This window comes from Tachypleus tridentatus, chromosome 1 (genome assembly GCF_004210375.1).
Source record: "Tachypleus tridentatus isolate NWPU-2018 chromosome 1, ASM421037v1, whole genome shotgun sequence".
In the NCBI taxonomy this organism is placed as follows: domain Eukaryota; kingdom Metazoa; phylum Arthropoda; class Merostomata; order Xiphosura; family Limulidae; genus Tachypleus; species Tachypleus tridentatus.
Window position 1 is genome coordinate 112,802,690 of NC_134825.1, and position 17,436 is coordinate 112,820,125.

Below are 17,436 nucleotides of genomic sequence, written 5' to 3' on the forward strand. Positions count from 1 at the left end.
AACTTATTCCGTTATACTGTACTATGTTTAACATGTGACAATCTGTATAACTTATTCCGTTATACTGTACTATGTTTAACATGTGACAATCTGTATAACTTATTCCGTTATACTGTACTATGTTTAACATGTGACAATCTGTATAACTTATTCCGTTATACTGTACTATGTTTAACATGTGACAATCTGTATAACTTATTCCGTTATACTGTACTATGTTTAACATGTGACAATCTGTATAACTTATTCCGTTATACTGTACTATGTTTAACATGTGACAATCTGTATAACTTATTCCGTTATACTGTACTATGTTTAACATGTGACAATCTGTATAACTTATTCCGTTATACTGTACTATGTTTAACATGTGACAATCTGTATAACTTATTCCGTTATACTGTACTATGTTTAACATGTGACAATCTGTATAACTTATTCCGTTATACTGTACTATGTTTAACATGTGACAATCTGTATAACTTATTCCGTTATACTGTACTATGTTTAACATGTGACAATCTGTATAACTTATTCCGTTATACTGTACTATGTTTAACATGTGACAATCTGTATAACTTATTCCGTTATACTGTACTATGTTTAACATGTGACAATCTGTATAACTTATTCCGTTATACTGTACTATGTTTAACATGTGACAATCTGTATAACTTATTCCGTTATACTGTACTATGTTTAACATGTGACAATCTGTATAACTTATTCCGTTATACTGTACTATGTTTAACATGTGACAATCTGTATAACTTATTCCGTTATACTGTACTATGTTTAACATGTGACAATCTGTATAACTTATTCCGTTATACTGTACTATGTTTAACATGTGACAATCTGTATAACTTATTCCGTTATACTGTACTATGTTTAACATGTGACAATCTGTATAACTTATTCCGTTATACTGTACTATGTTTAACATGTGACAATCTGTATAACTTATTCCGTTATACTGTACTATGTTTAACATGTGACAATCTGTATAACTTATTCCGTTATACTGTACTATGTTTAACATGTGACAATCTGTATAACTTATTCCGTTATACTGTACTATGTTTAACATGTGACAATCTGTATAACTTATTCCGTTATACTGTACTATGTTTAACATGTGACAATCTGTATAACTTATTCCGTTATACTGTACTATGTTTAACATGTGACAATCTGTATAACTTATTCCGTTATACTGTACTATGTTTAACATGTGACAATCTGTATAACTTATTCCGTTATACTGTACTATTTTTTGTTTAACATGTGACAATCTGTATAACTTATTCCGTTATACTGTACTATTTTTTGTTTAACATGTGACAATCTGTATAACTTATTCCGTTATACTGTACTATTTTTTGTGTAACATGTGACAATCTGTATAACTTATTCCGTTATACTGTACTATGTTTAACATGTGACAATCTGTATAACTTATTCCGTTATACTGTACTATTTTAACATGTGACAATCTGTATAACTTATTCCGTTATACTGTACTATGTTTAACATGTGACAATCTGTATAACTTATTCCGTTATACTGTACTATGTTTAACATGTGACAATCTGTATAACTTATTCCGTTATACTGTACTATGTTTAACATGTGACAATCTGTATAACTTATTCCGTTATACTGTACTATGTTTAACATGTGACAATCTGTATAACTTATTCCGTTATACTGTACTATGTTTAACATGTGACAATCTGTATAACTTATTCCGTTATACTGTACTATGTTTAACATGTGACAATCTGTATAACTTATTCCGTTATACTGTACTATGTTTAACATGTGACAATCTGTATAACTTATTCCGTTATACTGTACTATGTTTAACATGTGACAATCTGTATAACTTATTCCGTTATACTGTACTATGTTTAACATGTGACAATCTGTATAACTTATTCCGTTATACTGTACTATGTTTAACATGTGACAATCTGTATAACTTATTCCGTTATACTGTACTATGTTTAACATGTGACAATCTGTATAACTTATTCCGTTATACTGTACTATGTTTAACATGTGACAATCTGTATAACTTATTCCGTTATACTGTACTATGTTTAACATGTGACAATCTGTATAACTTATTCCGTTATACTGTACTATGTTTAACATGTGACAATCTGTATAACTTATTCCGTTATACTGTACTATGTTTAACATGTGACAATCTGTATAACTTATTCCGTTATACTGTACTATGTTTAACATGTGACAATCTGTATAACTTATTCCGTTATACTGTACTATGTTTAACATGTGACAATCTGTATAACTTATTCCGTTATACTGTACTATGTTTAACATGTGACAATCTGTATAACTTATTCCGTTATACTGTACTATGTTTAACATGTGACAATCTGTATAACTTATTCCGTTATACTGTACTATGTTTAACATGTGACAATCTGTATAACTTATTCCGTTATACTGTACTATTTTATGTTTAACATGTGACAATCTGTATAACTTATTCCGTTATACTGTACTATTTTTTTGTTTAACATGTGACAATCTGTATAACTTATTCCGTTATACTGTACTATTTTTTTGTTTAACATGTGACAATCTGTATAACTTATTCCGTTATACTGTACTATTTTTGTTTAACATGTGACAATCTGTATAACTTATTCCGTTATACTGTACTATTTTTTGTTTAACATGTGACAATCTGTATAACTTATTCCGTTATACTGTACTATTTTTTTGTTTAACATGTGACAATCTGTATAACTTATTCCGTTATACTGTACTATTTTTTGTGTAACATGTGACAATCTGTATAACTTATTCCGTTATACTGTACTATGTTTAACATGTGACAATCTGTATAACTTATTCCGTTATACTGTACTATGTTTAACATGTGACAATCTGTATAACTTATTCCGTTATACTGTACTATGTTTAACATGTGACAATCTGTATAACTTATTCCGTTATACTGTACTATGTTTAACATGTGACAATCTGTATAACTTATTCCGTTATACTGTACTATGTTTAACATGTGACAATCTGTATAACTTATTCCGTTATACTGTACTATGTTTAACATGTGACAATCTGTATAACTTATTCCGTTATACTGTACTATGTTTAACATGTGACAATCTGTATAACTTATTCCGTTATACTGTACTATGTTTAACATGTGACAATCTGTATAACTTATTCCGTTATACTGTACTATGTTTAACATGTGACAATCTGTATAACTTATTCCGTTATACTGTACTATGTTTAACATGTGACAATCTGTATAACTTATTCCGTTATACTGTACTATGTTTAACATGTGACAATCTGTATAACTTATTCCGTTATACTGTACTATGTTTAACATGTGACAATCTGTATAACTTATTCCGTTATACTGTACTATGTTTAACATGTGACAATCTGTATAACTTATTCCGTTATACTGTACTATGTTTAACATGTGACAATCTGTATAACTTATTCCGTTATACTGTACTATGTTTAACATGTGACAATCTGTATAACTTATTCCGTTATACTGTACTATGTTTAACATGTGACAATCTGTATAACTTATTCCGTTATACTGTACTATGTTTAACATGTGACAATCTGTATAACTTATTCCGTTATACTGTACTATGTTTAACATGTGACAATCTGTATAACTTATTCCGTTATACTGTACTATGTTTAACATGTGACAATCTGTATAACTTATTCCGTTATACTGTACTATGTTTAACATGTGACAATCTGTATAACTTATTCCGTTATACTGTACTATTTTTTGTTTAACATGTGACAATCTGTATAACTTATTCCGTTATACTGTACTATTTTTTTGTTTAACATGTGACAATCTGTATAACTTATTCCGTTATACTGTACTATTTTTTGTGTAACATGTGACAATCTGTATAACTTATTCCGTTATACTGTACTATGTTTAACATGTGACAATCTGTATAACTTATTCCGTTATACTGTACTATTTTTTTGTTTAACATGTGACAATCTGTATAACTTATTCCGTTATACTGTACTATTTTTGTTTAACATGTGACAATCTGTATAACTTATTCCGTTATACTGTACTATGTTTAACATGTGACAATCTGTATAACTTATTCCGTTATACTGTACTATGTTTAACATGTGACAATCTGTATAACTTATTCCGTTATACTGTACTATGTTTAACATGTGACAATCTGTATAACTTATTCCGTTATACTGTACTATGTTTAACATGTGACAATCTGTATAACTTATTCCGTTATAACTGTTATACTGTACTATGTTTAACATGTGACAATCTGTATAACTTATTCCGTTATACTGTACTATGTTTAACATGTGACAATCTGTATAACTTATTCCGTTATACTGTACTATGTTTAACATGTGACAATCTGTATAACTTATTCCGTTATACTGTACTATGTTTAACATGTGACAATCTGTATAACTTATTCCGTTATACTGTACTATGTTTAACATGTGACAATCTGTATAACTTATTCCGTTATACTGTACTATGTTTAACATGTGACAATCTGTATAACTTATTCCGTTATACTGTACTATGTTTAACATGTGACAATCTGTATAACTTATTCCGTTATACTGTACTATGTTTAACATGTGACAATCTGTATAACTTATTCCGTTATACTGTACTATGTTTAACATGTGACAATCTGTATAACTTATTCCGTTATACTGTACTATGTTTAACATGTGACAATCTGTATAACTTATTCCGTTATACTGTACTATGTTTAACATGTGACAATCTGTATAACTTATTCCGTTATACTGTACTATGTTTAACATGTGACAATCTGTATAACTTATTCCGTTATACTGTACTATGTTTAACATGTGACAATCTGTATAACTTATTCCGTTATACTGTACTATGTTTAACATGTGACAATCTGTATAACTTATTCCGTTATACTGTACTATGTTTAACATGTGACAATCTGTATAACTTATTCCGTTATACTGTACTATGTTTAACATGTGACAATCTGTATAACTTATTCCGTTATACTGTACTATGTTTAACATGTGACAATCTGTATAACTTATTCCGTTATACTGTACTATTTTTTTGTTTAACATGTGACAATCTGTATAACTTATTCCGTTATACTGTACTATTTTTTTGTTTAACATGTGACAATCTGTATAACTTATTCCGTTATACTGTACTATTTTTTTTTTGTTTAACATGTGACAATCTGTATAACTTATTCCGTTATACTGTACTATTTTTGTTTAACATGTGACAATCTGTATAACTTATTCCGTTATACTGTACTATTTTTTGTTTAACATGTGACAATCTGTATAACTTATTCCGTTATACTGTACTATTTTTTGTTTAACATGTGACAATCTGTATAACTTATTCCGTTATACTGTACTATTTTTGTTTAACATGTGACAATCTGTATAACTTATTCCGTTATACTGTACTATGTTTAACATGTGACAATCTGTATAACTTATTCCGTTATACTGTACTATGTTTAACATGTGACAATCTGTATAACTTATTCCGTTATACTGTACTATGTTTAACATGTGACAATCTGTATAACTTATTCCGTTATACTGTACTATGTTTAACATGTGACAATCTGTATAACTTATTCCGTTATACTGTACTATGTTTAACATGTGACAATCTGTATAACTTATTCCGTTATACTGTACTATGTTTAACATGTGACAATCTGTATAACTTATTCCGTTATACTGTACTATGTTTAACATGTGACAATCTGTATAACTTATTCCGTTATACTGTACTATGTTTAACATGTGACAATCTGTATAACTTATTCCGTTATACTGTACTATGTTTAACATGTGACAATCTGTATAACTTATTCCGTTATACTGTACTATGTTTAACATGTGACAATCTGTATAACTTATTCCGTTATACTGTACTATGTTTAACATGTGACAATCTGTATAACTTATTCCGTTATACTGTACTATGTTTAACATGTGACAATCTGTATAACTTATTCCGTTATACTGTACTATGTTTAACATGTGACAATCTGTATAACTTATTCCGTTATACTGTACTATGTTTAACATGTGACAATCTGTATAACTTATTCCGTTATACTGTACTATGTTTAACATGTGACAATCTGTATAACTTATTCCGTTATACTGTACTATGTTTAACATGTGACAATCTGTATAACTTATTCCGTTATACTGTACTATGTTTAACATGTGACAATCTGTATAACTTATTCCGTTATACTGTACTATGTTTAACATGTGACAATCTGTATAACTTATTCCGTTATACTGTACTATGTTTAACATGTGACAATCTGTATAACTTATTCCGTTATACTGTACTATGTTTAACATGTGACAATCTGTATAACTTATTCCGTTATACTGTACTATGTTTAACATGTGACAATCTGTATAACTTATTCCGTTATACTGTACTATGTTTAACATGTGACAATCTGTATAACTTATTCCGTTATACTGTACTATGTTTAACATGTGACAATCTGTATAACTTATTGTGTTATACTGTACTATGTTTAACATGTGACAATCTGTATAACTTATTCCGTTATACTGTACTATTTTTTGTTTAACATGTGACAATCTGTATAACTTATTCCGTTATACTGTACTATTTTTGTTTAACATGTGACAATCTGTATAACTTATTCCGTTATACTGTACTATTTTTTGTTTAACATGTGACAATCTGTATAACTTATTCCGTTATACTGTACTATTTTTTGTTTAACATGTGACAATCTGTATAACTTATTCCGTTATACTGTACTATCTGTATAACTTATTCCGTTATACTGTACTATTTTTGTTTAACATGTGACAATCTGTATAACTTATTCCGTTATACTGTACTATTTTTTTGTTTAACATGTGACAATCTGTATAACTTATTCCGTTATACTGTACTATTTTTTGTTTAACATGTGACAATCTGTATAACTTATTCCGTTATACTGTACTATTTTTTTTGTTTAACATGTGACAATCTGTATAACTTATTCCGTTATACTGTACTATGTTTAACATGTGACAATCTGTATAACTTATTCCGTTATACTGTACTATTTTTTGTTTAACATGTGACAATCTGTATAACTTATTCCGTTATACTGTACTATCTGTATAACTTATTGTTTAACATGTGACAATCTGTATAACTTATTCCGTTATACTGTACTATCTTTTTTGTTTAACATGTGACAATCTGTATAACTTATTCCGTTATACTGTACTATGTTTAACATGTGACAATCTGTATAACTTATTCCGTTATACTGTACTATGTTTAACATGTGACAATCTGTATAACTTATTCCGTTATACTGTACTATGTTTAACATGTGACAATCTGTATAACTTATTCCGTTATACTGTACTATGTTTAACATGTGACAATCTGTATAACTTATTCCGTTATACTGTACTATGTTTAACATGTGACAATCTGTATAACTTATTCCGTTATACTGTACTATGTTTAACATGTGACAATCTGTATAACTTATTCCGTTATACTGTACTATGTTTAACATGTGACAATCTGTATAACTTATTCCGTTATACTGTACTATGTTTAACATGTGACAATCTGTATAACTTATTCCGTTATACTGTACTATGTTTAACATGTGACAATCTGTATAACTTATTCCGTTATACTGTACTATGTTTAACATGTGACAATCTGTATAACTTATTCCGTTATACTGTACTATGTTTAACATGTGACAATCTGTATAACTTATTCCGTTATACTGTACTATGTTTAACATGTGACAATCTGTATAACTTATTCCGTTATACTGTACTATGTTTAACATGTGACAATCTGTATAACTTATTCCGTTATACTGTACTATGTTTAACATGTGACAATCTGTATAACTTATTCCGTTATACTGTACTATGTTTAACATGTGACAATCTGTATAACTTATTCCGTTATACTGTACTATGTTTAACATGTGACAATCTGTATAACTTATTCCGTTATACTGTACTATGTTTAACATGTGACAATCTGTATAACTTATTCCGTTATACTGTACTATGTTTAACATGTGACAATCTGTATAACTTATTCCGTTATACTGTACTATGTTTAACATGTGACAATCTGTATAACTTATTCCGTTATACTGTACTATGTTTAACATGTGACAATCTGTATAACTTATTCCGTTATACTGTACTATGTTTAACATGTGACAATCTGTATAACTTATTCCGTTATACTGTACTATGTTTAACATGTGACAATCTGTATAACTTATTCCGTTATACTGTACTATACTTTTTTGTTTAACATGTGACAATCTGTATAACTTATTCCGTTATACTGTACTATTTTTTGTTTAACATGTGACAATCTGTATAACTTATTCCGTTATACTGTACTATTTTTTTGTTTAACATGTGACAATCTGTATAACTTATTCCGTTATACTGTACTTATTCCGTTATACTGTTTAACATGTGACAATCTGTATAACTTATTCCGTTATACTGTACTATTTTTTGTTTAACATGTGACAATCTGTATAACTTATTCCGTTATACTGTACTATTTTTTGTTTAACATGTGACAATCTGTATAACTTATTCCGTTATACTGTACTATTTTTTGTTTAACATGTGACAATCTGTATAACTTATTCCGTTATACTGTACTATGTTTAACATGTGACAATCTGTATAACTTATTCCGTTATACTGTACTATGTTTAACATGTGACAATCTGTATAACTTATTCCGTTATACTGTACTATGTTTAACATGTGACAATCTGTATAACTTATTCCGTTATACTGTACTATGTTTAACATGTGACAATCTGTATAACTTATTCCGTTATACTGTACTATGTTTAACATGTGACAATCTGTATAACTTATTCCGTTATACTGTACTATGTTTAACATGTGACAATCTGTATAACTTATTCCGTTATACTGTACTATGTTTAACATGTGACAATCTGTATAACTTATTCCGTTATACTGTACTATGTTTAACATGTGACAATCTGTATAACTTATTCCGTTATACTGTACTATGTTTAACATGTGACAATCTGTATAACTTATTCCGTTATACTGTACTATGTTTAACATGTGACAATCTGTATAACTTATTCCGTTATACTGTACTATGTTTAACATGTGACAATCTGTATAACTTATTCCGTTATACTGTACTATGTTTAACATGTGACAATCTGTATAACTTATTCCGTTATACTGTACTATGTTTAACATGTGACAATCTGTATAACTTATTCCGTTATACTGTACTATGTTTAACATGTGACAATCTGTATAACTTATTCCGTTATACTGTACTATGTTTAACATGTGACAATCTGTATAACTTATTCCGTTATACTGTACTATGTTTAACATGTGACAATCTGTATAACTTATTCCGTTATACTGTACTATGTTTAACATGTGACAATCTGTATAACTTATTCCGTTATACTGTACTATGTTTAACATGTGACAATCTGTATAACTTATTCCGTTATACTGTACTATGTTTAACATGTGACAATCTGTATAACTTATTCCGTTATACTGTACTATGTTTAACATGTGACAATCTGTATAACTTATTCCGTTATACTGTACTATGTTTAACATGTGACAATCTGTATAACTTATTCCGTTATACTGTACTATGTTTAACATGTGACAATCTGTATAACTTATTCCGTTATACTGTACTATGTTTAACATGTGACAATCTGTATAACTTATTCCGTTATACTGTACTATGTTTAACATGTGACAATCTGTATAACTTATTCCGTTATACTGTACTATTTTTTGTTTAACATGTGACAATCTGTATAACTTATTCCGTTATACTGTACTATTTTTTGTTTAACATGTGACAATCTGTATAACTTATTCCGTTATACTGTACTATTTTTTGTTTAACATGTGACAATCTGTATAACTTATTCCGTTATACTGTACTATTTTTGTTTAACATGTGACAATCTGTATAACTTATTCCGTTATACTGTACTATTTTTTTGTTTAACATGTGACAATCTGTATAACTTATTCCGTTATACTGTACTATGTTTAACATGTGACAATCTGTATAACTTATTCCGTTATACTGTACTATGTTTAACATGTGACAATCTGTATAACTTATTCCGTTATACTGTACTATGTTTAACATGTGACAATCTGTATAACTTATTCCGTTATACTGTACTATGTTTAACATGTGACAATCTGTATAACTTATTCCGTTATACTGTACTATGTTTAACATGTGACAATCTGTATAACTTATTCCGTTATACTGTACTATGTTTAACATGTGACAATCTGTATAACTTATTCCGTTATACTGTACTATGTTTAACATGTGACAATCTGTATAACTTATTCCGTTATACTGTACTATGTTTAACATGTGACAATCTGTATAACTTATTCCGTTATACTGTACTATGTTTAACATGTGACAATCTGTATAACTTATTCCGTTATACTGTACTATGTTTAACATGTGACAATCTGTATAACTTATTCCGTTATACTGTACTATGTTTAACATGTGACAATCTGTATAACTTATTCCGTTATACTGTACTATGTTTAACATGTGACAATCTGTATAACTTATTCCGTTATACTGTACTATGTTTAACATGTGACAATCTGTATAACTTATTCCGTTATACTGTACTATGTTTAACATGTGACAATCTGTATAACTTATTCCGTTATACTGTACTATGTTTAACATGTGACAATCTGTATAACTTATTCCGTTATACTGTACTATGTTTAACATGTGACAATCTGTATAACTTATTCCGTTATACTGTACTATGTTTAACATGTGACAATCTGTATAACTTATTCCGTTATACTGTACTATGTTTAACATGTGACAATCTGTATAACTTATTCCGTTATACTGTACTATGTTTAACATGTGACAATCTGTATAACTTATTCCGTTATACTGTACTATGTTTAACATGTGACAATCTGTATAACTTATTCCGTTATACTGTACTATGTTTAACATGTGACAATCTGTATAACTTATTCCGTTATACTGTACTATGTTTAACATGTGACAATCTGTATAACTTATTCCGTTATACTGTACTATTTTTTGTTTAACATGTGACAATCTGTATAACTTATTCCGTTATACTGTACTATTTTTTTGTTTAACATGTGACAATCTGTATAACTTATTCCGTTATACTGTACTATTTTTTGTTTAACATGTGACAATCTGTATAACTTATTCCGTTATACTGTACTATTTTTTGTTTAACATGTGACAATCTGTATAACTTATTCCGTTATACTGTACTATTTTTGTTTAACATGTGACAATCTGTATAACTTATTCCGTTATACTGTACTATTTTTTGTTTAACATGTGACAATCTGTATAACTTATTCCGTTATACTGTACTATTTTGTTTAACATGTGACAATCTGTATAACTTATTCCGTTATACTGTACTATGTTTAACATGTGACAATCTGTATAACTTATTCCGTTATACTGTACTATGTTTAACATGTGACAATCTGTATAACTTATTCCGTTATACTGTACTATGTTTAACATGTGACAATCTGTATAACTTATTCCGTTATACTGTACTATGTTTAACATGTGACAATCTGTATAACTTATTCCGTTATACTGTACTATGTTTAACATGTGACAATCTGTATAACTTATTCCGTTATACTGTACTATGTTTAACATGTGACAATCTGTATAACTTATTCCGTTATACTGTACTATGTTTAACATGTGACAATCTGTATAACTTATTCCGTTATACTGTACTATGTTTAACATGTGACAATCTGTATAACTTATTCCGTTATACTGTACTATGTTTAACATGTGACAATCTGTATAACTTATTCCGTTATACTGTACTATGTTTAACATGTGACAATCTGTATAACTTATTCCGTTATACTGTACTATGTTTAACATGTGACAATCTGTATAACTTATTCCGTTATACTGTACTATGTTTAACATGTGACAATCTGTATAACTTATTCCGTTATACTGTACTATGTTTAACATGTGACAATCTGTATAACTTATTCCGTTATACTGTACTATGTTTAACATGTGACAATCTGTATAACTTATTCCGTTATACTGTACTATGTTTAACATGTGACAATCTGTATAACTTATTCCGTTATACTGTACTATGTTTAACATGTGACAATCTGTATAACTTATTCCGTTATACTGTACTATGTTTAACATGTGACAATCTGTATAACTTATTCCGTTATACTGTACTATGTTTAACATGTGACAATCTGTATAACTTATTCCGTTATACTGTACTATGTTTAACATGTGACAATCTGTATAACTTATTCCGTTATACTGTACTATGTTTAACATGTGACAATCTGTATAACTTATTCCGTTATACTGTACTATGTTTAACATGTGACAATCTGTATAACTTATTCCGTTATACTGTACTATGTTTAACATGTGACAATCTGTATAACTTATTCCGTTATACTGTACTATGTTTAACATGTGACAATCTGTATAACTTATTCCGTTATACTGTACTATGTTTAACATGTGACAATCTGTATAACTTATTCCGTTATACTGTACTATGTTTAACATGTGACAATCTGTATAACTTATTCCGTTATACTGTACTATGTTTAACATGTGACAATCTGTATAACTTATTCCGTTATACTGTACTATGTTTAACATGTGACAATCTGTATAACTTATTCCGTTATACTGTACTATGTTTAACATGTGACAATCTGTATAACTTATTCCGTTATACTGTACTATGTTTAACATGTGACAATCTGTATAACTTATTCCGTTATACTGTACTATGTTTAACATGTGACAATCTGTATAACTTATTCCGTTATACTGTACTATGTTTAACATGTGACAATCTGTATAACTTATTCCGTTATACTGTACTATGTTTAACATGTGACAATCTGTATAACTTATTCCGTTATACTGTACTATGTTTAACATGTGACAATCTGTATAACTTATTCCGTTATACTGTACTATTTTTTGTTTAACATGTGACAATCTGTATAACTTATTCCGTTATACTGTACTATTTTTTGTTTAACATGTGACAATCTGTATAACTTATTCCGTTATACTGTACTATTTTTTGTTTAACATGTGACAATCTGTATAACTTATTCCGTTATACTGTACTATTTTATGTTTAACATGTGACAATCTGTATAACTTATTCCGTTATACTGTACTATTTTTTGTTTAACATGTGACAATCTGTATAACTTATTCCGTTATACTGTACTATTTTTTGTTTAACATGTGACAATCTGTATAACTTATTCCGTTATACTGTACTATTTTTTTGTTTAACATGTGACAATCTGTATAACTTATTCCGTTATACTGTACTATTTTTTGTTTAACATGTGACAATCTGTATAACTTATTCCGTTATACTGTACTATTCCGTTTTTTTGTTTAACATGTGACAATCTGTATAACTTATTCCGTTATACTGTACTATGTTTAACATGTGACAATCTGTATAACTTATTCCGTTATACTGTACTATGTTTAACATGTGACAATCTGTATAACTTATTCCGTTATACTGTACTATGTTTAACATGTGACAATCTGTATAACTTATTCCGTTATACTGTACTATGTTTAACATGTGACAATCTGTATAACTTATTCCGTTATACTGTACTATGTTTAACATGTGACAATCTGTATAACTTATTCCGTTATACTGTACTATGTTTAACATGTGACAATCTGTATAACTTATTCCGTTATACTGTACTATGTTTAACATGTGACAATCTGTATAACTTATTCCGTTATACTGTACTATGTTTAACATGTGACAATCTGTATAACTTATTCCGTTATACTGTACTATGTTTAACATGTGACAATCTGTATAACTTATTCCGTTATACTGTACTATGTTTAACATGTGACAATCTGTATAACTTATTCCGTTATACTGTACTATGTTTAACATGTGACAATCTGTATAACTTATTCCGTTATACTGTACTATGTTTAACATGTGACAATCTGTATAACTTATTCCGTTATACTGTACTATGTTTAACATGTGACAATCTGTATAACTTATTCCGTTATACTGTACTATGTTTAACATGTGACAATCTGTATAACTTATTCCGTTATACTGTACTATGTTTAACATGTGACAATCTGTATAACTTATTCCGTTATACTGTACTATGTTTAACATGTGACAATCTGTATAACTTATTCCGTTATACTGTACTATGTTTAACATGTGACAATCTGTATAACTTATTCCGTTATACTGTACTATGTTTAACATGTGACAATCTGTATAACTTATTCCGTTATACTGTACTATGTTTAACATGTGACAATCTGTATAACTTATTCCGTTATACTGTACTATGTTTAACATGTGACAATCTGTATAACTTATTCCGTTATACTGTACTATGTTTAACATGTGACAATCTGTATAACTTATTCCGTTATACTGTACTATGTTTAACATGTGACAATCTGTATAACTTATTCCGTTATACTGTACTATGTTTAACATGTGACAATCTGTATAACTTATTCCGTTATACTGTACTATGTTTAACATGTGACAATCTGTATAACTTATTCCGTTATACTGTACTATGTTTAACATGTGACAATCTGTATAACTTATTCCGTTATACTGTACTATGTTTAACATGTGACAATCTGTATAACTTATTCCGTTATACTGTACTATGTTTAACATGTGACAATCTGTATAACTTATTCCGTTATACTGTACTATGTTTAACATGTGACAATCTGTATAACTTATTCCGTTATACTGTACTATGTTTAACATGTGACAATCTGTATAACTTATTCCGTTATACTGTACTATGTTTAACATGTGACAATCTGTATAACTTATTCCGTTATACTGTACTATGTTTAACATGTGACAATCTGTATAACTTATTCCGTTATACTGTACTATGTTTAACATGTGACAATCTGTATAACTTATTCCGTTATACTGTACTATGTTTAACATGTGACAATCTGTATAACTTATTCCGTTATACTGTACTATGTTTAACATGTGACAATCTGTATAACTTATTCCGTTATACTGTACTATGTTTAACATGTGACAATCTGTATAACTTATTCCGTTATACTGTACTATGTTTAACATGTGACAATCTGTATAACTTATTCCGTTATACTGTACTATTTTTGTTTAACATGTGACAATCTGTATAACTTATTCCGTTATACTGTACTATTTTTTTAACATGTGACAATCTGTATAACTTATTCCGTTATACTGTACTTTTTTTGTTAACATGTGACAATCTGTATAACTTATTCCGTTATACTGTACTATTTTTTGTTTAACATGTGACAATCTGTATAACTTATTCCGTTATACTGTACTATTTTTTGTTTAACATGTGACAATCTGTATAACTTATTCCGTTATACTGTACTATTTTTTGTTTAACATGTGACAATCTGTATAACTTATTCCGTTATACTGTACTATTTTCTGTTTAACATGTGACAATCTGTATAACTTATTCCGTTATACTGTACTATTTTTTGTTTAACATGTGACAATCTGTATAACTTATTCCGTTATACTGTACTATTTTCTGTTTAACATGTGACAATCTGTATAACTTATTCCGTTATACTGTACTATTTTTTTGTTTAACATGTGACAATCTGTATAACTTATTCCGTTATACTGTACTATTTTTTTTTGTGTAACATGTGACAATCTGTATAACTTATTCCGTTATACTGTACTATTTTTTTGTTTAACATGTGACAATCTGTATAACTTATTCCGTTATACTGTACTATGTTTAACATGTGACAATCTGTATAACTTATTCCGTTATACTGTACTATGTTTAACATGTGACAATCTGTATAACTTATTCCGTTATACTGTACTATGTTTAACATGTGACAATCTGTATAACTTATTCCGTTATACTGTACTATGTTTAACATGTGACAATCTGTATAACTTATTCCGTTATACTGTACTATGTTTAACATGTGACAATCTGTATAACTTATTCCGTTATACTGTACTATGTTTAACATGTGACAATCTGTATAACTTATTCCGTTATACTGTACTATGTTTAACATGTGACAATCTGTATAACTTATTCCGTTATACTGTACTATGTTTAACATGTGACAATCTGTATAACTTATTCCGTTATACTGTACTATGTTTAACATGTGACAATCTGTATAACTTATTCCGTTATACTGTACTATGTTTAACATGTGACAATCTGTATAACTTATTCCGTTATACTGTACTATGTTTAACATGTGACAATCTGTATAACTTATTCCGTTATACTGTACTATGTTTAACATGTGACAATCTGTATAACTTATTCCGTTATACTGTACTATGTTTAACATGTGACAATCTGTATAACTTATTCCGTTATACTGTACTATGTTTAACATGTGACAATCTGTATAACTTATTCCGTTATACTGTACTATGTTTAACATGTGACAATCTGTATAACTTATTCCGTTATACTGTACTATGTTTAACATGTGACAATCTGTATAACTTATTCCGTTATACTGTACTATGTTTAACATGTGACAATCTGTATAACTTATTCCGTTATACTGTACTATTTTTACATGTGACAATCTGTATAACTTATTCCGTTATACTGTACTATGTTTAACATGTGACAATCTGTATAACTTATTCCGTTATACTGTACTATGTTTAACATGTGACAATCTGTATAACTTATTCCGTTATACTGTACTATGTTTAACATGTGACAATCTGTATAACTTATTCCGTTATACTGTACTATGTTTAACATGTGACAATCTGTATAACTTATTCCGTTATACTGTACTATGTTTAACATGTGACAATCTGTATAACTTATTCCGTTATACTGTACTATGTTTAACATGTGACAATCTGTATAACTTATTCCGTTATACTGTACTATGTTTAACATGTGACAATCTGTATAACTTATTCCGTTATACTGTACTATGTTTAACATGTGACAATCTGTATAACTTATTCCGTTATACTGTACTATGTTTAACATGTGACAATCTGTATAACTTATTCCGTTATACTGTACTATGTTTAACATGTGACAATCTGTATAACTTATTCCGTTATACTGTACTATGTTTAACATGTGACAATCTGTATAACTTAT